We start from the raw sequence: 25,613 nt of genomic DNA on the forward strand, positions 1-25,613 counted from the left end.
ATTGTGATGCACAAAGGTATCTTTCGTTACAAAAGCCTTCCTTTTGGAATAGCTCTGTTTCAGTGATTCATGGATTAAATTCTACATAGACTGAATGGGGTGCAATGTTATTTAGATGACACACGCCTCACCAGTTTGAATGAACAGGAACGCTGTTCATTCCCTGAAACATTTAGAGAGCAACAAACTGAGAGCTAAAAAGAAAAAGGGTGACTTATTCAAGTCATTCATAAATTACCTGGGTCATAACATTGATAAGGATTGCTTACACAACAAGTTGAAGAAGATGGTAGCAATCTTCGAAGCACCACATTCTCTAAATGTGACTGATCAACTATTAGAGTAATTTGTGCCAAATTTAGCAACACGATTGAAGCAGTTACACACTTCTCTCTGTGCCAAACAGGCATGGCACTGGCCGGAAGAATGGGAAAGTGCATATAATGAGGTAAAAGAAGCCTTACAGAAGTCAGAGATGTTGGTTCATTATAATCTGAAGCTAAAGTTGCAGTGATGTATCACTCTATGGGGTTAGTGCAATGACCTCACACAGAATTCCTTTATGAGAGTAACGAGCAATAGAATTTGCTTCATAAACTCTTAATAGCTCAGAAATGAATTATGCTCAGCTCACAAAAGAGCTTTTATCGTTTTCGGGTAAGAAGGTTCCACCATTACCGTTATGAAAATTATTTTACCTTTTTGACGGATCATTGACCCTTGACGACAACCTTTGGGCTGTATGAAGGTTTACCTTCTTTGACAGCGAGTAGGTTGCAGAGATGGTCTTTGATATTGCCGGCACACACATACGATATCCAATATCACAAGTGTGAGCAGCAAGCAAATTCTGCTTCGATGTCAAGATTGTCATTGCAAGTCAAGCATGAACCTGAAGAATATTTTGCCAAGATCCTGGGCTGGAATCTCCGATCCCAGACGCCGAAATTGCGTTCGACGAGGGGGCTCTAGGAGCATGCCGCACGCTGTATCCACGGCCTCAGGCCATTGCCTGAGGCCCACCCCACAATGCTCGGTCCCCAACCGGCCGAGTTCCTGTGAACTCACCATGGCGTCTGCGGACTCAGTCCAGTGCCGCCACAGTCAGGGGAGGGCCGATCCGCGGGCAGGGAGTCTTCATTCGGGGCTAGGGGCACTGTGGGGAAGGGGGCTTTCTGGGGCACATGAGCGGCCAAAGTGGGGACAATTTTTGTGGTCTGGGTCCACTGCGCCGCCATGCGCATGCGTGGCCATGGACCCAGCAATGATCTGGGCCGTATCGGCAGCTAGAGCTGGGAGCTCCACGCTGCCTGGCTGCTAGCCACCCCCGGTTTCACTGTTTGCATGCCAGCATGGGGACTTAATCTTTCAAAAGCAGAATCCAGCCCCCTGTGTTTCTTGCTCGTGGATAATGTGCCTTCATCTCAAATTCAGAGAAACACAAGAACTGATCTGGGGAAAGTGATGGACTTTGACCAAAAAAGAATGCTGTCAGACGTAGGAAAAATCCAGACCTCAAGCCTTACATCAGACGAAGATATGAGTTGACAGTGTAGAATAGAGTCTTAACATGGGGGATCCTTGCGATTATTCCTCCGTGTTTGTGTAGTAAAGTCCTTAACCAACTGCATGAGGAACACCCTGGTGTGTGAGGAACTGGCACACAGTCATTTTTGGTAGCCAAGATTAGATGCTCAAATTGAAGAGAAAGTGGGGCAATGTCAGTCGAGTGTAAAACTAAGAAACATTCCACCATTGCAACCATTACATCCGTGGGAATGGCCGACACAGCCATGGCAGAGAATTCCCACAAATACCGAATGATTTACTGGAACATCACACACGCAACAACACAGTTCACCAGCAATGTTGTTGTTCAGAAGGGAACTGCGAACACAGTTTGATTTGTTAACTCTGCCCGATACTTCAGAGATTGTCAAATTACAACAAGCACAGATTGCTAGGAGGGAACAAATACCCTAAAAAGCGAGTATTCAACCAGGGGGAGAGAGGTGTAACTAGTAGCTGCACCACCAACGAGAAATGGGTACCTTCCGTGATCTGAGCAAAGACAGATCCAATTTCATACACTGTACAGACAGATGATGAAAGAGTTTGGTGACGTCATACTGATCAGCTACTAACTTCATGAAGTGAAATTGTGGAGACTTCTCAGGAAGTTCTAACTTTGGAAAATATAGACAGTGATACATCGGAACAGAGACCAGACACAGAGGTAAGTTAAGATTCTGTTTCTGAGGGCTTTCCAATACCTATAGTGACAGATACTGGAGTAACTACCCATGAAGTACCATCTACTGGAGGGAATGGGGACAATTCAAGTCGTCTCAAGTAGCCAAGTTCCAGAATGCCGAATTCAACCAAATTGGAACAGATAACCCCATGGACACTGTCTTATTGAATTGTATATGAGGGTATAAAGATAATACATAAGTGGGTCTGTTCTTTAAATGTTCAATTGTTGTTGCATTAATGAAGTAAAAGAGGAGAGGAGTTATATATCCGAGGATACAATCCTGCTGGTAAAGCATCACGCGATGTGTAGTGGCGTCAACAGAGTGTTTACGTGGGATTTGTAATTCTCCATCGATTGTATAAGCAACACCTCTCAATAAAACCTCTCACCACATTTGAAAGATTCAAGAGTGTGGGCATCTTTGTCTTTCTTTCCGGCAACAAAGGAAGATAACAGGAAGAAAGTCTTGCAGTTGATTTTATGGGGATAAGAGGAGATAAGAGGTAGGGCCTCAAAGATGGTAATTTCAGGAGTCTCCTGGTGGCACATACTTGTGGGTACAGAAATAGGACGGTCAGAAGGTGAATTTGTGGCCGGAGGCATGGGTGCAAGAAACAGGGGATTAGAGTCCTGTGAGATTGGGGCCAATTCTGGGGGAGTTCGAATTTGGACAGGTCGGACTGGTCACATCTCAACAAAGCCAGGCTAATGTTCTCAAGGGCGATTTGCGAGTGATGTGGCACACTTTGAATGAAGTATTCCATGTTATGAGATGCTCAACAAAGATAGGGAAGGAAAGGAAGGAGGGAAGGGATAGCATGTATTAAGGAGAGAAAGAAAGAATGTTCTGGAGAAGTCAAGGACAGATCTATTTGGTTAGATCCAATGAAGGATGATCCTATTATGGACTGGGATTGCATAAAGGAGAGAGAAGAGAAGTGTTTTTGCACCATAGAACATGGAACACACATACAGTGCAGAACGAGGCCACTCAGCCCATCGAGTCTGCACTGACCCACTTTAGCCCTCACTTCCCCCCTATCCCCGTAACGCAATAACCCCTCCCAACCTTTTTGGTCAGTAAGGGCAATTTATCATGGCCAATCCACCTAACCTGCACATCTTTGGACTGCGGGAGGAAACCGGAACGCCCGGAGGAAACCCACACAGAAACGGGGAGAACGTGCAGACTCCGCACAGACAGTGACCCAGCGGGGAATCGAACCTGGGACCCTGGCGCTGTGAAGTCACAGTACTATCCACTTGTGTTACTGTGCTGCCCTAACTATGTTCAGGGTAGTTTTCTTGGTCAGTTTGTTTCTGACCTAATGAGGAAAGAGAGATTGCTGAATCTGATTCGAGGGAATTAGGCCACTGTAACAGGTTCAAAATTCAATCATGCGACTCCCAAACTCAGGATAATTCCTGCTAAAAGGACAAGGGCAGCAGATGCATTCTTCTCCAAGTCACACACCATCCTGACTAGAATTATTTTTTCACTGTCGCTGGGTGAAAATCTTTGAACTTCCTCCTTAACGGCACTGTGGGTGTTCTGACAACACATAGACTGCAGTGGTTCTAGGAGGCATCTCACCACCATCTTCTCAAAGGCAATTAGGGATGGGTAATAAATGCTGGCCAGCCACTGGCGGCATGTGGTGCAGTGGTTAGCACTGCTGCCTATGGCGCTGAGGGACCCGAGTTCAATCCTGACCCCGGGTCACTTTCTGTGTGGAGTTTGCACATTCTCCCTGTGTCTGCGTGGGTTTCACCCCCACAACCCAAAGATGTGCAGGTTAGGAGGATTGGCCGCGCTAAATTGCCCCTTAATTGGAAAAAAAACAATTGGGTACTCTAAATTTATATTTTAAAAAGTGCTGGCCAGCCAACGATTTCATGAGCAAATAAAAAAATTCTTGCAGCTCCCTTTAAATCGCTGGCTTTTAAAGCAGACCAAGGTAGGCCAGCAGCACGGTTCGATTCCCGTACCAGCCTCCTCGAACAGGCGCCGGAATGTGGCGACTAGGGGCTTTTCACAGTAACTTCATTGAAGCCTACTCGTGACAATAAGCGATTTTCATTTCATTTCATTTCTCGCTCCTGAACACTCGAACTGCAGTGGTTCAAGAATGTGGCTCACTAGCACCTTCTCAAGAACTCCTGGATCACTCTGTAAGCTTAAGGTCTAGACTATTCCTATGGTTTAATATATTCCAAGAACTGATGGTGAGTTCAATAAAATATATATGAAAAAGCAAAATAAATAATTGGATAATGTAATTAAGTATTAACTAAAACATGTTAAGGATGGTATGACAAGTGATGTGTCACGGCTGCAGCATTGAGAAATACCTGGATGTTGGTGTGATCCAGGACAAACACAGTAAATGTTTGTGGCCCGTGGAAATTTGCCTCAGAGTCATTGAGCTGGAGGCCAAGGTTCTGACACTGCGACACATCAGGGAGAGTGCAAGTTACCTAGATGCTTTGTACAAGAAGTCAGGATAACTTCACATTTTTCCAAATTCTATTTCATTTGCCATATTCTTACCCACTCACTAAGTCTGTGAAGCTACTTTGCATCTTCCTCACAACGCACATTCCCATCGATGTTTGTGCCATCTGTGAACTTGGAAAGATTATGAGCGGAATTATCCCCCAAGATGGCAAAGTGACAATCTCAGCAAGAAAACCGGAACGATTTCTGTCATCTGGAACGCAACTTCCGTGCACGTAGAAAAAAATTATTTTTCCCCATGTGAAGAACACGTGCCTGAGGCGTGAAGCATTTGATTCGCTGCCCCAGGGGTCAACTGTGAACTTTAATCAAGGGGGTGTGCATTTAAATGGTGCTACGATCCTAATTGGTGTTATAACTGGACAGGAAGATCCCAGAATGGATTCAAAAGACCATGGGTGGGATTCTCCGTGGCCCGACATCAAAATCGAGAAAGACGATTGGGCGGAGGATCAGTTGTGAAGCCAAAATCCTGATGGGCGCCTGGCATACACCAGATTGCCATGGACCGTGGGGTCAGGTTGACTCCCCTATGGGACCGGGGGTGTCCAGGCACGGACTGCTATTCCCAAGGTCTGCAAGGCAGCCAGCTTGCTGCGCATACCACTGACCACCCACCATGGCCCCTGATGTCTTTGGCTTGGGTGTTCGGAGTTCACAGGGCACACTTGTGAAATTTGTGGATGACACAAACCTTGGAAGCATAGTCAAGGGTGAGATAGTGAGTGACAGACTTCATGAAGATGTACAGGCAGGCTAGTGATAAGGGCAGGCACGTAGCAGTCGATATTTAATGCAGAGAAATGCAGAACGTTTTGACTGGAAGAATGAGGAGAGACAGTGTAAAGGCAATGATGTTGAGAAAGCAGTCTGGCCAGTGAGAAGCAGTGGAGGAGTGGAAAGAGGTCGTCATGACGTTGAGCTGGGTTTCATCAGAGTACATGTGGAAAATGCCGAGGGAGGCATGTAGATGAGAAATACAGGGGGTCAAGGATAGAAGTTTCAGAGACACCAGAGATAACAGTGCAGGAGCAGAATGTGAAGCTGTTGTGTCTGATACTTTGGCTATGATTATATGGACAAGAATGGAACCAGGTGAGTGCACATTCAGTGAACATTGGGTGACAATGGGGGGGCATTGAAGGAGGATGACGTGGTCAATCATGGCAAAGATTGCGGACAGGTCAAGATGGATGAGGAGGGAAATTTGTCAGTCACATATGATGCAATTTGTGACTTTGAAAGGAGTCACGACAGGAGCAGAAAACTAATTTTAGTGATTCAAAGATGGACTTCCAAATCTGGAAAAACTCCAGAGTATTCACCCATTCTCAGTTCCCCATTATCCAACTCTGATTTTCCATTCTCCATGCAACATTCTTGCCTTGCTCACCAGTTCAGAAAGAATTGTGCCTCACGCAATAATTGACAACTGAATTTATGCCTCTCCTTATCATCATCAATTTCATTTTCGACCAGATATTTATCCAGCTGCTTTGCGCAAGGAATTAATCCCCCCTGCCCCAAATGTTTTTGCTGGGAGTGTCATATGTACCAGGCTGTGAGAAAAGGAAAGATTCTTCTGGATTTCAATCCTGTTCAAAGCTTATGTCACATACAGCACACAGTTCAAGGTATGCAGCTGCAAACGCAGCCACAGGCTTCTGCACATTTCCCCCTCCAGCAATCAGACAGGAAATGAGCAGCAGACAGTTCCCACGCATCCCGATTGTGGAGAAAGTGGAGGAATGAGATACCAGGGGCAAAGCACAACATAGCTCATCTGCAACAAAATATGACGCCAACGTGTTTGTGGCTGATGGTTGTGCAGTTTGTGAGTCGGATGCACAATTGTATGTGGACATTCCTGTGGACATGATGCATGTGCGCCAATCTGTTTTGTATCATCTGTAAAGCAGCAGCAACATAGGACAAGATCTTCCTATCCCGTGAGAAGCTTGGCAGGTGGGATTTGGAGCGAGGCCAAATTCCCGACATTGGGGTGGACTGTAGAAATTCTGCTCTCAGGAGTTTAAAGGCGTGTCACGTTTCCCAATGCACAATGTTGGGAAGCCCCTTTTTGCATGCTTCAGAATGTCCTGAGTGCTCACGAAAAGGCCACCGCGTCAACATTGTGTTTCTCCAACTTACTAAGTTCCCCATCAGTTAGACATTGGAATGTTCACTTTTGCAGTTCTACGGTGAACCTGGCAAACTCCTTCCATGACGTTGAGGTCAGTCGAAACCGCTTTCGCCTCCTCGGGGACCACTCACAACTTGATTATTCACGGGGTGGGGTAGGAAAAGCTGAGAAAAGGCTGAAAATGTTCATGGAGGCAGATTACATAGGGATCACAGATAACAGTAGTGAGGGTGAGTGTAACAACCTGCATGAGACCTCTGGGGACACCCCAATGGATCTCCCCGTGGAATACGCCCTTCTACGTTAGTGGGTAGAGGCCTATTAGCTGGGCTCTTGGAGGTCAGCCCATAATAGCCAGCCCGGACTAGGACAGGCAAAAACAGGTAGTTCCAATTGGGACAGTGGAACTGTAAACTGAGCTGGATTTACCTTCTCGGGTCTCCTGTGCTTTTATAGTGAGCATGGGGACGGTAACAGATGTCGCCTCTGGTTTGAGGGAAGCTCTGTGGAGGTGGATGATGATAGGGTCCAGGTTAACAGCGGGAGGTCCAAGGTGACACAGGAGTGAGGAATGGTGATGTTAGGGAGGTCAAAGGTGATGGGGAAAGTTGGTGGCTTTCAGGGGATGTATAGAAGGTTGTATAGCGAGTTTGAAAGGTGACGTACACCATTTTGTTAACCTGACATGGAGCACACAGTTAGTCGGTAATTGCGAAGGGGGAGAAGGGTCCTTTTAGGCAAATGGAGTTAAAGGTCAGCATAGCTGGCCAAATGAAGGAAGGCCCTAATAATTATGATGCAATTGGGTGACAACCATACTCAGTCGTGTTCACAGTGAAGTCCGTCCAAACTTTTTAGTTTTCTAACCTCTGCTGGCTGGAAGGCCCTAGCTCTTTTTTGGTTACAGGCATTACACTTTGCTCCAATCTACTTTGATTTATTTTTCAATTAAATTGCACGAGTTACTGTCTGCCCTGCTGGTGGTTTGAACCCTTGCGTGCAGCAAACTAGCTGATAGGCACAGAGCCCTGGCATTAAATCTGCACAGTGGAAACTGCACTACACTCCGTTCTCCTACGACCACGGGAACATGTAAGTTGATTTGTAGTTTCACCCATGCCCTCACAAAGTCTGTGCGAGTGACAACCTGGGAACAATGCAACCTCGGCCGGCATGTAATTATGTCATTCCTGCACCTGTTCCCAAAGGGGGGGTGGGGGGTTCGGGGGGGTGTAGGGCTGATGGTGACCTGGCAGAGAACCATATAGATGGGCTCACAGGAGCAGCATGAGAACACTATTTTGCCCCTCAAAATCGCTCCTCCATGCAGACTATCGTGTTCCTGCCCCCTGATCGTCACTCACTGAAAGAAAAACAATTTTCTTGATGTTTTATCATGGCGGGAAATTTTGAGGTAACGTTGGAGTCCAGTCACCGAGATGATCCCGTCTGAACTATGGGTTTCTGAGCTGGAACTACTCTGGAACTCTGGGCCCTCCACTCGCAAACACTCCTACACGTCTCAGTCCTAGATGACCTTAGCATTCGTGAGAGACTGTGATCTGTCATTGTGGACACCCCAGCCAACGTAAACATCTCTCCTACAGGGTCCTGTTAGAGCTGTTGATGCCTCACATGGATATCCTCACAGTCCTCGGCATGGTCTAGTACATAAGCCCATTCTACTCTATCTCACTTCATGCTGTAAAACACTGACCCTTCAATGATCTCCAATGTACTTTGGTTGCAAACCCTTTATGCGAGGCCTACTGCCATCCACGATAAGGAGACTCACAGGCCACACAAATCCCCATGTGAGGTCTGACAAAGGCTTCGGTCAGCTGCACACACACCTCCTAATTCTGACACACAAATCTCTCTTGCAGTCAAGGTTAATGTGCCCATTGCCTCCTTACTTGCAACGTCCACCTGCATGTTAGCTCAAAGTGACAAATGACCAAGGAAGGCCATTGATGATTGGATCTGCCCACACGTTGCCCTACAGGCCGGTAGGGCAGCTTCTGCTTTTCTACGGTTATGAAGACAGTGTAGAGTTTTTCCCTCTCAGCACTGAACCTGCATCTGTAGTGTCCCTTGCCACCCACGTAACAGATTTAACTCCCCTTAAACACTTGTAACATCCACCCACATCTCACAACAGGGCAACAGCAGCAGGAGCTGCAATGACCTCGCTGAACACATTTTTCATGGTGAGCTGCAAGTAATGGCTAGCAGGGTGCTTGACCAGGCAGCACATTCACAACTGCTGGTCAGTGCATTGGGCGCATGTGGGATTATTCACAATCACTATTGATAATAATCTGTGGGAATTCATCATGGGAAATTGAACTCTGATAGGGGCCCACATTCTATACCTTTAAATGCTCATGAACATTGAAGCAAGTAGGAATCCAGGATAGCTCCAAACAGTGCAAGTGAACATATATTTACAAGTGCCAAAGCTATATATGATGTCTGTACACCCATGCCACACTGTTCCAGTACAGTCACAACACTGGCATTGACCCAGCAATGTGGAATATTGTCCAGGTATATCCTGTTGACATAAAGCAGGAGAAATCCATCCCAGCCAATTACTGCCCAATCAGTCTACTCTCAATCATCAGCAAAATGATGGAAGGGGCCATCAACAGTGCTATCAAGCAGCATTTGCTCAACAATAACCTGTTCATGGATCCTCAGTTTGGGTTCCACCAGGGTCACCCAGCTCCTGCCCTCATTACAGCCTTGTTTCAAAAGTGGACAAGAGAGCTGAATGGCACAGGTGAGGTGAGAAGGACTGCCCGTAACATTAAGGCAGCATTTGACCAAGCATGGCTTCAAGGAGTCCTTACAAAAGTGGAGTCAATGGGAATCAGGGGGAAACTCTCCGCTGGTTGGAGTCATACCTGGCACAAAGGAAGATAGTGCAGTGGTTGGAAGTCAATCATCTCAGCTCCAGGACATCAGTGTAGGAGTTCCTCAATGGTGCTGAACATTGTGCAGTTATCTGCAAACATCTCCACTTCGGACCTTCGGGCTGGTTTAGCACACTGGGCTAAATAGCTGGCTTTTAAAGCAGACCATGGCAGGCCAGCAGCACGGTTCAATTCCCATACCAGCCTCCCCGAACAGGTGCCGGAATGTGGCGACTAGGGGCTTTTCACAGTAACTTCATTGAAGCCTACTTGTGACAATAAGCGATTTTAATTGTCAAGATGGGAGGGAGATCATTGATGAATCTCAATTGGGCCTAGATAACTGCACAATGTTCAGCACCATTCACGACTCCTCAGATACTGAAGCATCCATGTCCAAATGCAGAAAGACCTGGACAATATCCAGGCTTGGGCTGACCAGTGGCAAATAATGTTTGTGCCACACAATTGCCAGACAAGGACCACCTCCAACAAGAGAGCATCTCGCCATCATCTTTGATATTCAATGACTATCGCTGAACCCCCCACTATCAACAACCTGGGGGTCACCATTGACCAGAAACTGAACTGGATTAGCTAAATATATACTATTGCTACCAGAGCAAGTTAAAGGCTAGGAATCCTGCAGTGAGTAACTCACCTCCTGACTCCCCAAAGTCTGTCCACCACCTAGAAAGTCCAGGTCAGGAGTGTAATGGAAAACTCTCCACTTGCCTGGATGAGTGCAGCTTCAACAACACTCAAGAAGCTCGACAGCATCTAGAATAAAGCTTGATTCCTACCTCTTTACAAAGATTCACTCGCTCCATCACTGATGCACAGGGGCAGCCATGTGTATCATCTACAAGAAACTCACCAAGGTTCCTTTGGCATAATCTTCCAAATGCACGACCACTACCATCTACAAGGACAAGAGAAGCAGATATTTGGGAACCCCACGACCTGGAGGTTTCCCTGCAAGTCACTCACCACCCTGAGTTGGAAATATATTGCTGTTCCTTTACCGTCACTGGGTGAAAATTGTGGAATACCATCCCCAGCAGCACTGTGGGTGTGCCTACACCTCAGGGACTGCAGCGGTTCAAGAAGTCAGCTCACCACCACCTTCTCAAATTCCTCGTTTATATAATGGTTAGCATCCCCGCCTCCCACGTGGCAGATCGGGGTTCAATTCCCCAATGGGGAGCTTTGTAGTTATCCAGGAGCTCCACTGGCAGGTTTGTGGGTGGCATGGTAGCGCTGTGGTTAGCACTGTTGCTTCACGGCACCAGGGACCCAAGTTCGATTCCCGGCTTGGATTACTGTCTGTGTGGTGTCTGCACATTCTCACAGTGTCTGCGTGGGCCTCCTCCGGGTGCTCCGGTTCCCTCCCACAAGTCCCGAAAGACGTGCTTGTTAGGTGAATTGGGCATTCTGAATTCTCCCTCTGTGTCCCCGAACAGGCGCCGGAATGTGGCACCTAGGGGCTTTTCACAGTAACTTCATTGCAGTGTTAATGTAAGCCTACTAGTCACACTAATAAAGATTATTCTTCTTATCAAGGGCAACTAATGATGGGCAATAAAAATGCTGGTCTCGACAATGATGCCCACATCCCGTAAAATGAATTTTTAAACACTGGTGTACCTTCAATACTTTCTTAATCTTCCTTTGCCTACCTTGACACCTAGGTGCAGCCCCGACATCCCTAAAAACAGCTGACTGCTATGCCCTGTTGGCTATGTGGAATTCGGCTGGTGTCCCTTGGTAACCCAAGGCCTAGGAGACCCCGGCTTGCTATGGGAATCCTATTTAGGTTCAGGTGCAATTTCCTCGGCCTGATCTGCTGGAGGTGATGGTGTCACTGCCAGAGGGAGGTGGAGAGACGGTGCACCGTTGGATTATCACTGGATTAAGCCGCAGGGTGCCTGGCTGGCACTCCTCCTCCCTGTGGTTGCCCAACGGTACCTCCCTGGCTCCATGAGAAGAAGGATCACCTGACTGTGCACCCACCGAGGTGCGTGTACCTGTGCTGACAGAGGGTGCAGGTGAACACAGTGACAATGCATCATTTGAGGATCCTGAGGTATCCTCCTCAGAGGTGAGGTTGGGACTGGGGCTAGTGTGGGTTGATGGCCTCCCCCTTTTCTTGCTGGCACCTTGAATAGAGAAAAGGAAGATTTACTGGCTTTCTCGGGGATTGATTGTCAGAAAGATTGATTGTCATCTGTCATGTATCTGGGGATATATTCTTGCTGGTTCGGCATCACGTGATGTGTAGTGACGTCAGCAGAGTGTTTACGGGGGCTTTGAGCAAAACCCTGAATAAACCTCTCATCATGGTTTACAAGAATCTAGAGTGTGGGCACATCCATACCTTTTCACTTTGTGGCAACAAAGAAATATTACATCATCCCAATGGTGGTAGGATCAGCTTATGAGCGTGCATACCTATGGCAGCTCCTGATCCTTCCCCAGTAAGTGACGACCAAACAGGATGTTCTGAAAATGATATAAGATTGAGAGCGTGAAGTGGCTGTCACACATTCAGTGCCTGCTGGTGAGTGCTGCAACCTAAACTCCTGTGTGACATCCCTGCACACTCACACACCTCGACTGCCTGATGCCGTACTGTGTGTCGGTTTGCAGTGAGTAGATGGTGCGCTTACCCTGGAGGAACACAACAGATCATTCAGCGTCCTTCTGCACTGCTGGATACTGCAGCACTGTACCCCATTGGTGCTAACTTCCTCTGCCCTGGCCACCCATGCTGCCATCCTGGGGCAACAGCACCTCCCACCCTTCCTGGATGGCTTGGAGGATTGTCTGCAGGGAAGCTTTGCTGAATCATGAAGATACGTGCTGTTTGCGTTTCTGTGATATCCTGGTAAATCAGAGGTCCAGGCCTGCAATGAGTGAATGGCTGTCTGGGTGCCTTTAAATATGGTGCCCGAACCTTTGACCTCATGAGATAATGGCGGGGATGGCGACTTCCTCTCTGCCCTGTCACAGGTTTCGCTGTGCTACAGAAGGGTGCATAAGTCCTGAGCTCAACAGTGCAAGATCGTGCGTGTTCAGCTGTCCAACTCTCCAGCGGAAATCACTCCGACATCCAATCCCGTTCAGAATAGAACCTTCCACCATACTGTGCAAATAATGCTGGGTTCCCTAATCTTAGTCATTATGATAGGAGAGAGTAGAGTCGCAGGGGCACCTGGCAGTCAGCATTTATTACACCAATATCAGAGAGAAGAGGAGGTAGTTGATGTGTTCCCAAACCCATGGCCTGTTTGTACCCCTCAGGTACTAATGTGATAAGGTAATTCACTTTCAATTATATTCCCCGTGATGTATTGTATTAATACTCTGTTCACTGGCACATTGCTGGAAAAGTCATTTTACCTGTGGCGGATTGAAAGTGCAGGGGAAGAACCACAGCTTTTCTGTAGCCTTCCAATCATATGGCAAATATTGAGGAACTACTGAATGACATTGATCAAAGCTACAAATCAATTGCCTTACCGTCCAATGCACAGAAAGTGGCATCAGTCCATATACATAATATACCTTTCAAGTCAAAGCAACAAGCAACATTTTCCTCATGATCAAAAATTGTGAACCTTTCCTTCATGAGAGCATAAATATAAAAATCTGTTTAAAGCATGATTCCTCAGCGGACAAGTCTTTCAAACCATTGCTCTATTTATCAACAGGTACTCTTGCAACCCATCATGTTGGCATACTCAAGTGTTTGGATATTATATGGGCAATGAAGGTTCTTTCAAAATGGAAAGAAAAGCTACAGGCATATCAGTGACAGATAATCCTTCATATAAAACAGAATAAATATAGCTTAAAAGCCAGCTGCAAAACAAAATGCTGAGGAATTCAAACACACGATATGAGGATTAAGTATGGGAAAATGAGGAGAGGGCCAGCTTCGCATTGTGGCTGGGTATCTTGAGGAACATTAATGTTATGGTTGGGTTGACCTGCAGCAATACGTTGGATAATATCGACATGTAGCATTGATGCACTGTTCGCCAGAACTCTGCTGGAGAAATCTGTGAGCTAATCAAATAATACCTTGGCTTCGCTGATCTGTCTTGCAGCTGCTTGGGGCAGTGCTGCTCAAAGAGTTTGCAATATAATTGACTACTTTTCAAAGTCAGAATACTTGGCACAAAGAATATAGGCCCTGTGAAGTCCATTGGCAAAATGTTTTCCTTTAATAAGGCTGAAGAAATTTAGCTTGCAACAATGTACAACTTTGTTATAACCTTTTCAACATGTCCAAAAACGCGCTGGTTAGGTGGATGGGTCATGTCCCTCAGTGTCCAAAGATGTGCACGTTGGGCCACTGGTCAAAATGGGGCCCAGCCAAGGCCCAACTGCCTGGTGTGGGGAGGGGTACCAAACCCCCCCCCCACCACCCCCCCCTCGCCCCACCCCAGGGTGGAAAAATCCATTCGAACCGGAAAATAAACAAAACCAGTTACAGCACCTCGGTCCCTACCAGGGCCGGCACAAATAAAACCCTACCAAAATGTAAATACACCAAGACGCCAAGGGAATGCCTAAATAGGGTAGGGGAGGAGAGGGAGGGTGGAGCTAACCTACAGGGGAGTGAGAGGTGGGGGGGGGGGGGGGGGGGGGAGGAACTCTACATATGTCAATACACGATGATCAGTTTTTGTAAACTATGCATAAACTGCAAAATTCCAATAAAAATATTTTTTAAAGAAAGATGTGTGGGTTAGGTGGGGGTTACAGGGATAGGGCCGGAGAGTGGGCCGAGGTGGGGGTGCTCTTTCAGATCGTGGTGCAGACTCAATGGGCCGAATGGCCTCCTTCTGCATTGTAGTGAGTCTATGGTTCTATGATTCCTACTCCCTCAGTTTTACTCCGCCTTTCCCAAAAGATAAAATAACTTGCATGTATCAGGTGTATGTCACAACCTCAGAACATCTCAAAGCACATTGCAGCCAGTGAGGCACCTTGGATATGTCACCAGTGCTGTAACGCAGGAAGAGGAACAGCCAATTTACACACAGCAAAACCCCACAAGCATAAATGTGATAATGAAATAACAGCCGGAAATACTGAGTAGGCAAGGCAGCACCTGTGGTGATGGAGACAAAGGTGAGTAGAGGAAATTGGGAAAATTCCCATCTCGGCCTGCCACCTCAGGCGAAAGTGCCCGCAAAGGCAGGATCTGCGGCGGGGCTGGGTGTGGCTGGAGCCATGCCAGCTGACCTGGGAGGAAGTGAAAAGGCAGCCACAGGGGTTGCGGGGTTTAGAGGCAGGGTGTTTCAAAGGCCAACCTTGGTGCCGTGGGACTTTGTCCGAGTGAAAGAAAAGCACAAAGACCCTCCAGGCCTCTTGCCCCTCACTCCTTCACCCTATAATTTTCCCAATGCACCATCCATACCACTTCATCACCCCCACCCACCTCTATGTCCCCTATGCCAAACTGTGCCCTATCGTCCAACCCCTGAGGCCCCTCATGTCATCTATGTCAAGGCCTGCCCTTCCATCCATTCCCTATGTCCCCTCATTTCCTCTATGCTAAGCTCTGGCACTTCTATATCCATTGGCCAATTATGCACCTTCTAGAACCAATGAACACCATAGTGCATAGTAGCATGTGTCAAAAACATCTTTAAAAAATCTAATCCATTGATAAATTTCTCCAATGCTTGAAACTAAAGTTTGGACCAAGCTAATAAAAATGTAAAAATATCAATCATCCATGCCTTTGGAAGTTTCAAAAACCACACACCCTTGAAACCACTTAACTTGTGTCAACAAACATCGTGAAATTGACTGTAGAGATCAGAGAGGCTGAACTGTCAGTCAATGGTTCCTCTGGGCAGCAGCTGTTCTCACATTCTAATAGCTGACAGGGCTCTCAGCCATGCGGGGGTATAGAAGCTGGGTGGAAAGACAGAGCTTGGCATAGAATCATAGAAAAGATACAGCACAAAAGAGGCCATTAGGCGCAATTTATCCATGCCGACCCAAAGACACCCAGGTGCCCTTTCTAATCCCATCTTGACAATGGATGAACGGACATCGCGCGGCAATCGCCAGGCAGGAATGTTCATTTCCAGTCGGGTAACACTTCAGCAATCAAGGGCATTCAGCCTCTGATCTTCGGGTAAGCATTCTCCAAGGCGGCCTTCAGGACGCGCGAAAACGCAGAATCACCAAGCAGAAACTTATAGCCACGTTCTGCACACATGAGAACAGCCTCAACAGGGACCTTGTATTCATGCCGCGTTATATTCACCCCCCACCATCAGGTCTGGGCTTGCGAAATCCTACCAACTGTCCTGGCTTGAGACAATTCACACCTCTTTAACCTGTGATTATCCCTGTCTCCAGTTACTCCGTCTGGACCTGTAGACTTAATTACCTGCAAAGACTCACATTCAAAGTATCAAATTGCATCTTTGACTTTGTCTATATAAATGTTTCTGGAACCCACCTCTTCATTCACCTGAGGCAGGAGCTGCCCTCCGAAAGCTAGTGATTCGAAACAAACCTGTTGGACTTTAACCTTGTATTGTAAGACTTCTTACTGTGCTCACCCCGGTCCAATGCCGGCATCTCTACATCAGGCTTACATTAACACTGCAATGAAGTTACTATGAAAATCCCCTCGTCGTCACACTACGGCACCTGTTCAGGTACATTGAGGGAGAATTCAGAATGTCTAATTCACCTAACAAGCATGTCTTTCAGATTTATGGGAGGAAACCGGAGCACCCGGAGCAAACCCAAGAAGACACAGGGAGAATTTGTAGATTCCGCACAGGCAGCGACCCAAGCCGGAAATTAAACCTGGGTTCCTGGAGCTGTGAAGCAACAGTGCTAACCACTGTGCTATCGTGGCGCCCATCCTGTGCCATCCTTCCTGTAATGTGGTAGCCAGAATTGCACACAATGCTCCAATTGTGATCTCGCCAATGTCGTATACAATTCCATCATTATATCCTTACTTTTATATTTTCTTCCTCTGACAATGAAGGCATTCCATGCGCCTTCTTTACAAACACTGCACTGCACTTGATGCACTCTACCTGCACTGCTATCTTTAGGGCAGTCATTTTCAAACACAGGGTCACAACCCGCGGGTGGGTCGGGGGCGGGTTTCTGGGGGGTCATGGAGCGATCGGTCGCGGCGTTCCCGATCGGGTGAAGGAGTGCCCAATGGCCGCAGCCGGCTTTTAAAAATTCCGGCCGACCTCTGCTTTCAAGAATGCTGCCATCCCGTACATGCGTACCCCCTCTGCCGGATGTAGCAGTGCGCAGACCCAGAGCCCAGTGGGGCAGACCGCCTCCTCCAGACGTCAGCGCACTGTTCCAGGGGCAGAATTGTTTTTAAATCGATTAGTCTTCCTGCTGGAACCTGTGGCAGAGAGCAGGTCACGTGCCCCATATACTGACTTCACGTACTCTCATCGCAAAATTACTGAGGAGAGCTTCCTCCATTTTGTAGCTGTCAGCAAGCAAGCAACTGGATTGAAGAGGGATCTTTTTGGACTAAGGGAAAGAGGGCCAGAGACACAAACAGGCCAGGATCTCACAATTGACTCTGCTGGAGAGAGCGGCACAGGAGAGTCCACGGCAGGACAAAGCAGTGCTGATGTGAGCTCCAAGACCTCTGATGAAAATGAGATCATGAAGACCAAGCAAGCTCACCTGGTGCATTAAAGGTAAGCGTAAATGATGGGTCGTGAAGTTCGGGTGGCATGGGTCGCGAAGGTCAGCCGATGTGCGTCGTGAAGATCGCCCAATGTGGGTCGCGAAGGTCAGCCGGTATGGGTCGTGAAGGTCGGCCTGTTGGTAAAAATGGGTCCCTGGAAGAAAGTTTGAAAACCACTTCTTTCGGGACCTATGCACTTGCACGCCAAGATCCCATGCTTCATCTACCTTTCTCAGTATATTCCCATTTTTAGCGTACTGTTTGATCTCCCTAAATACATTACCTCACGCATGTCCGAGTTGAACTCCGTCTGCTACTTTTCTGCCCCCTCCACCAGCACCTCCATGTCATACTTATGACTATCCTCTACACCATCCACTACACGGTGAATTTTTGTCTCATTTGCTAATTTCCCAATAATGCCCACATGTTCAAGTCCATATCGTTAATATATAAAACAAACAGCAGGGGTCCCAACACTGAGACCTATGGAACATTTGAAACGGGGCATGAGAACACATAGGGTGTGGGTGGAGGAACATACAGGGAATATGACAAATTGTTGACTCAATGTTGAGTCTGGAAGGTTGTAAAGTGCTTACTTCCATGATGCCATGCTGTTCTTTGAGCTTATGTTGAACCTCATTCATACAGTCTCAGAGATTAAGGACAGAGAGATCAGAGTGGGAGTAGGCAGAGAATTAAAATGATAGATGACAGAGACCTTGGAACCCTATGTATGGAATCAACAAACGTGTTCTATAAAACGATAATTCAAATGCCTTTTGTCTCCCCGGTCAAAAAGACCATGAGCAGTGAATATAGATAGCTACATTGAAAGAATGTGAATGACTTGCTACCGTCAGGAGGTTGGTTAGCTCAGTTGGCTGGATGGCTGATTCGTGATGTGGAGCGATGCCAGCAACGTATGTTCAATTCTCAAACCGGCTGAGGTTATTCATGAACACGCTACCTTCTTAACCTTGCCCCTTGTCTGAGGTGTGGTGACCCTCAGGTTAAATCAAAATTAGGCCGCTCTCTCTCTCAAAGGAGAGAGAAGCTTATGGTCTTCTGGGACTATGAAGACATTTCATTTTTCGGGCTGGCATGGTGGCCAAGTTGTTAGCTGCCTCACAGCTCCAAGCACCCGGGTTCGATTCCGGCCTTGGATGAATGTCTGTATCAAGATTGCACGCTCGCCCCATGTCTGCGTGAGTTTCCTCCGGGTGCGCCAGTTCCCCCCCACAGACTAAAGATAGTGTCCAGGGTTGCAGGGTCATGGGGATACGGTGGGGGAGTGGGCCTAGGTCGGGTACTCTTTCAGAGGTTCGCTGCAGACTTGATGGGCTGAATGGCCACCTCCTGCACTGCAGGAACTCAATGATTCCTCTATGATTCTATTATTGGCTGAAGGATAAACATTGACCAGGACACCAGGGAGAACTCCACTGCTCTTCTTCAAATTAGTGCCTCAGGTTATTTTTCATCCACCTGAAAGGGCAAATTAGGCCACATTTTAATATCTCATCCTAAACGCAGCACGTCTGACAGTGCCGCACTCCCTCAGTACTGCAATGGTGTCAATCTAGATTTTGCACTCACACCTGGGACTTGAACCTCCAACCCCATGACCCAGAGGCAAGAGCGATCGCTGACCTTGTTAGGACTGTGAGCCAGTTCCAATTTGGTTCAGCACACACTGGCACCTCACCTCTGTGACCATTCTATAAGTGTAAACCTAAACAATGAATGCTGGCAGAATAGTCAATGGATTGGATTTCACGATTGAAAATGATCTTGTCCTCATCTGATGTCATTATGCTTCCTGTAGGGTTACTGGATAGAGATGAATAGCAGGAGCCCCGACCGATATTACTTCCCTTTCTAACTCAGGAGTGGTAGAAATCATTGTGGCACTCACGGTGAATCAGTTAATATAACACCCTCCTGCACAGTCTGCCTCAGATCCACACTCGATGCTATTTTTACGAGTCGAACAAAAGAGAGCTCAGCATTCCCTCTTTGATGAGAAGGAAAATGTATACTCGTGGACAGAAAAAAACTTCATTTGATCATATGAATTCACATCTGAAGTACTACTCCACAACACGATTCATGATTTAAGATTTTTTAATTTTTCAACTTTCCGGGAGGATAAGTAAGCCACACAACATGCACCTGCGGGAAAATAACCAGAGTAAATTGCTGAATAGTGAAGGGCAATGACAAACTTATTAGCTACTTGTTGTGCCCTTAACTTGCAGCATGGTAGCACAAGTGGAGAGCATTGTGGCTTCACAGCGTCCCAGGTTCGATTCCCTGCTGGGTCACTGTGCGGAGTCTGCACTTTCTCCCCGTGTCTGCATGGGTTTCCTCCGGGTGCTCCGGTTTCCTCCCACAGTCCAAAGACAGTCCAAAGGTTAGGTGGATTGGCCATGCTAAATTGCCCTTCGTGTCCAAAAAAGTCAGGAGGGGTTATTGGGTAATGGGGATAGGGTGGAAGTGAGGGCTTAAGTGGGTCGGTGCAGACTCGATGGGCCAAATGGCCTCCTTCTGCACTGTATGTTCTATGTTTATTTTCTATGAATGATTGAAGGACACAGAATGAACAGAACCATTCAATTGAACATTATAACAGCAGATCTTACAAAGGACGGCCAACTTTACAACAGCTATGCATATTAACCAGTCCCTCTTAAACACAGATTTTCTATCAACAATTATTATGTGCGTTCCCATTGAAACCAATAAAACTATTGTTGACAGTGACTTTTATAGCAGTTGCTTCTCTGTGGCCAGTCTCTTAACAATTGTACATCATTAGAAAATGGACTGATTAGTAAATTAGCTGATGTCTCAGCATCCCTTGAAACTTCCATATTAATTCATACTCCAAGAGCCCACCTCGGCCTTGGCACATGCACAGGAGTTGAATGTCTATTCCTGTTAGACATGAGCAGTTCCTGAGCGTCAGTGTTAATGACACACCGTGAAAATGAAGGGCACATTTTCTGTCTCAGTGGCTCTTGACGCACGAAGAATTTATGCACTCCAGCTAGTTCCACCTGTTATTTGACAAAAGAATTATAGCATCCTGAAGATAATAATTCTCCTTTAGTTTATCTAATATGGCTTTTGTTCAGGTGATTATGTATTACTTCTTGAAGTGCTATTTTAACATGTCAATTAACTGGCATGGGTCCAAGATGGTGTGCAGGAATTAAGCTTGATCGGGCCAATTTTAACAAAACCCATCCATCAGGGAACTGTCTGGATCAGGTTCAGCACTGGCTCTACACTTGTCAATTTTGCTCTCCATTGAAGTCAGTTACGAGTAATATTGGGAATGGTGTAACCATATGCGTATCCACCCGAACTCTCTGAACTCACATGGGATTCATGTTGAACATATATGTAAAAAGAACACAAGAACATAAGAAAAAGGAATAGGAATAGGCCATTCAGCCCTTTTCTTCCTCTTCCCCACTCAATGAGATCATGGCTGATGTACTTTAACACCATTATCTGGCACCAGCACCCTCGCCATTCATATTTTTAATAAGTACAAAATTATTTTTTGGTTTTTTTCCTATTTGTTTCGCTGTATAAAGGCTCCCTTTATGAAGTGTACTGGGGGTAACAGTTACAAATAAAAATATTAGTTTCTAAATGCTTGGAGCCATGTAACACAATGCATTGCTGGCATGCTAATCCTTCGTCTGAAATGGTTTGCTCAATTATTCATCCGGAATCTTAAATCATTTACTTTAAACAGCTTAATATAAGTTGTCAAAATAATATAAGCGGGGAGGCAGTGGCATGTGGTATTTATTGTCACTGGACTAGTAATCCAGAGACCCAGAGAAATAGTCTGGGGACACAGGTTCAAATCCCATCATGGCAGATGGTGAAATTTTACTTCAGTGAAAACATCTGGAATAAAACATGAAACCATTGTCGCTTGTCGTAAAAATCCATCTGATTCAATAATGCTCTTTACGGAAGGGCACCTGCTGCATTTACCTGGTCTGGCCTACAACTACAGCAATGTGGTTGACTCTTAAATGTCCGAGAAAGCCACTCAGTTCGACTCAATGGCGACAAAGATAACAAGGAGAAGTGAAACCAGAAGGACCAGCCAGCATAGATCTGGGCACCGGAAAAGATAACATCAAACCCAACCACCTTGTCCCTGTAAAGACCTCCTCACTAACATCTGAGGGCCTGTACCAAAATTGGGAGAGCTGTCTCACAGACTGGTCAAACAAATAGTCATTGTCACGGAATCACAGCTTGCAGGTAATATCCCAGACACCACCATTACCATTCCTAGGTATGTCCTGCCCCACAGCCAGAGGTGGTATCACAGCGGTATATTTCGGGAGGGAGTTACGCTGGGAGTCCTGAACGTTGAGGGTGATTCTCCGAGCCCTGTGCTGGGCCGGAGAATCAGAACAAACGCGCCACGACGCCCCGAGGTGCGGAGAATCGGCACGTTTGGCACAGTGCCGGCCGCTGGAATCGGCGGGGCCAACGGTTCTCCGGCCCCGACGGGCAGAGCGGCCGCTCCGACACGGCAGAGTCCCGCCCGCACCGTTCACCCCTGGTCACTGCCGGCGGGAACTCTGCGGGAACACTCGGGGGGGGGGGCTCCTTCACCGGGGGGGCCTCCGAAGGGGTCTGGCCCGCGATCGGGGCCCACCGATCTGCGGGCCGCCCCCCCCCACCCCCCCGCCCCCCCCGGGCCTACATTCCGCCGTGACCGGCCCCTGCACATCGACCCCATGTTGGGTCGGGGCCGGCGCGCGTAAGAAGTTCCCCACGCATGCGCAGGATGGCGCGGCCCAACTGCGCATGCGTGGGTTGGCGCAGCACCCATTTGGTGGCGTGTACGGAGGCTGGAGCGGCGTGGGGGCCAGAATAGATTGTGCCCGGGCCCTGTTCGCGCCATCGTGAAACTCGAAGGTGTTCATGACGGCGCAAACACTTGGCCGCCATATCGGAGAATCGCCCTCCTTGTCTCTGGGCCCTATGAAGTCTCAAGGCACCATGTCAACAAAGGCAAGGGAGGTGACAAGGGAAAAACATACTTGACGTCATCATCACCAACCTGCCTGTCGCAGATGCATCTGTCCATGTTGTGTGGCACAAAGGCTGTGCTAAATGGTATAGGCTTCAATCAGATCTAGCAACTCAAGACTGGCCATCCATGAGGCACTGTGGGCCATCAGCAGCAGCAGAATCCTACTCAACCACAATCCAGGGGCTGGCTTAGCACAGTGGGCTAAACAGCTGGCTTGTAATGCAGAACAAGGCAGAAGCACTTGTTCACTTCCTGTACCGCCCTCCCAGTACAAGCGCTGTAATGTGGCGACTAGGGGCTTTTCACAGTAACTTCATTGAAGCCTACTTGTGACAATAAGCGATTATTATACGGGCTGATTTCGCACAGTAGGCTAAACAGCTGGCTTGTAATGCAGAACAGGGCCAGCAGCGTGGGTTCAATTCTCGTACCAGCCTCCCCGAACAGGCGGCGGAATGTGACGACTAGGGGCTTTTCACAGTAACTTCATTGAAGCCTACTTGTGACAATAAGTGATTATTATTATATTATTCTTATTATCCGTAACCTCGCTGCCCAGCATATCCCCTTCTCTCCCATTACCTCCAAGCCAGGGAATCAACGGTTGCATTGGAGTGCTGACTTTGGGCTGGCTTCATTAGAGTGCTAAAGTGGGAGTTGAATAACTGAGGGAGTTCGGTGAGGAAGGGGCGAGGTACTCCTTTCATTTCCTACCTGTCCTCAAAGAGCGTGAGGGCAGCCGGGAGTTTACAAAGAATGCAGCTGACTGGTGAGCAATTCCCGGTGGGTATTTTTCAAACTGAATTGAACTGTCAGTCATCGTTTTAGCCAGGGAAGAATCTTAGTTGATTTATTTTTCAAAAATATAATAGTCTTCGAAAGTTTTAAATTTAAAGGGTTTAGTCGTAACAGGAGTGCTCAAAGCCGTGGTTTGCTCCTCTTGCTGAATGTGGGAATCCGGGAACATTTCCAGTCTCCGAGACCAGCATGTGTGCCGGATGCTTGGGTTTCAGACCTGGCACGGCGGCTGGTGACACGACGGATCATCCACGTGTCTGAGAGCATCGTGGACAGCACGCTTAGAGTGGTGGTCACACCGCAGCTGAAGGGACTTGAGGAAGGAAGGGAATGGGTGACCACCAGGCAGCCCAAGAGAAACAGGCAGGTCATTCAGGAGTCCTCTGGGGTGCCGTCCACCAATTGATATTCCAGCTTGGAGACTGATGAGGTGGTTCCTCCAGGGAGTGCGGACAGAGCCAAGCTTCTGGCACCATAAGCAGCCTGTCTGCAAGGGAGGGGGGAATGGGAGCAGGGGCAATAGTAATAGGAGATTTTATAGTCAGGGGAACAGATAGGTACTATGGTGGCCATCAACTTGACTCCAGGATGGTGATGTCTCCTTGGTGCCAGAGTCCAGGATGCTACTGAACGGCTGCAGGGCATCCTGCAGGGGGTGGTGATAAGACAGAGGTCATGGTACATGTTGGTAACAATGACATAGGTAGAAAGAGGGATGAGATCTTGCATCACAAATTCAGAGTGCTAGGCTGTAGACTAAAAAGCAGGATCTCTCAGGTTGTAATCTCTGCTAGCGATTTCAGAAATAGGAGAATACGACAGATGAATGCGGGGCTAAAGTGTTGGTGCAGGAGTGAGGGTTTTAGATTCCTGGACCACAGGTCTGTTTCTGGGGAAAGTGGGACTTGTACAAGCGGGAAAGCCTACATCTGAACCAAAACAGGACGAACATCCTTGATGGCGGGTTTGCGAGTGCTGTTGGGAGGAGTTTAAACTAATTTGGCAAGGGGAGGGCACGCAGACTGTTAGCAGAATAGGGACACAACATAACACAGAAAAACGATCAAGTCAGAGGGAATACAGCGGCAATAGGTTCCAAGGGAGTAAGCTGAGACTGGATGGCCACAACTTTAATGCCAGGAGTATTACAGGTAAAACGGATGAGTTAAGGGCATGTGGAATTGTGACATAGTTGCCATCACGGAGACATGATTGAGGGAGGGGCAGGATTAGCAACTCCATATCCTGGGTTATGAAATCTTCAGGGGAGATAGAGAAAGGGGTAAAAGAAGAGGAGGCATTGCATTATTAGCGAAGGAGTCAGTTACTGCAGTAAGGAGAGATAAAAAGCGGGATCCTGCGAAATCCGGCGGGGCGGGCAGCTCCGGCGCGAAGGAGCGGCGTGAACTACTCTCGCGTCGAGCCGCCCCGAAGGTGTGGAATCCTCCGCACCTTCAGGGGCTAGGCCGGCCCCGGAGTGGAATGCTGGCGCGGAAGGGGCTTGGCGCCACGCCAACCACCGCCGATGGGCCTCCGCTGGCCGGCACGAGTTGGCGCCTGCGCGGGAGCGCCAGCATCTACTGGCGTCATCCCAGCGCATGCGCAGGGGGTTCATCTCCGCATCGGCCATCGTGGACTGTTACAGCTGCCGACGCGGAGGAATTGAGTGCCCCCATGGCACAGGCCCGCCCACGGATCGGTGGACTACAATCGCGGGCCAGCCCATCATGGGGGCCCCCCCTGGGCCCAGTTCCCCCCATGCCCCCCCGAGGACCCCGGAGGCCGTCTGCGGAGTCAGGTCGGTAAGTACCTGTTGTAATCTACGCCGGCGGGACCGGCTGAAAACGGGTGGCCACTCGGTCCATCGCGAGCTTGAGAATCACCGGAGGGGGGCGCTGCCAATGGCCCCCGATCAGCACGGGACGATTCCCGCCCCCGCCAAATCCCCGGCGCGGAGAATTCGGCAGCCTGTCGTGGGTAAGAAGGTTCTGGAGGGGGGCTGAGCCAAATACAGCTCCTTACCCCATTTGTAGATGACGCTGAGATTGTAACATTGCGGCTTTACTGTCATGTGTTCAAACTGTGCAGACGCAGAGTGAAGAGGCTTTTTTTAGGATAGTTACGAGTGGCTGATGATCTATTTCAACAGTTACAGGATGACCATATATGAAGTCATGAAATTTCT

This window comes from Scyliorhinus torazame, chromosome 14 (genome assembly GCF_047496885.1).
Source record: "Scyliorhinus torazame isolate Kashiwa2021f chromosome 14, sScyTor2.1, whole genome shotgun sequence".
NCBI classification, from domain to species: Eukaryota; Metazoa; Chordata; class Chondrichthyes; order Carcharhiniformes; family Scyliorhinidae; genus Scyliorhinus; species Scyliorhinus torazame.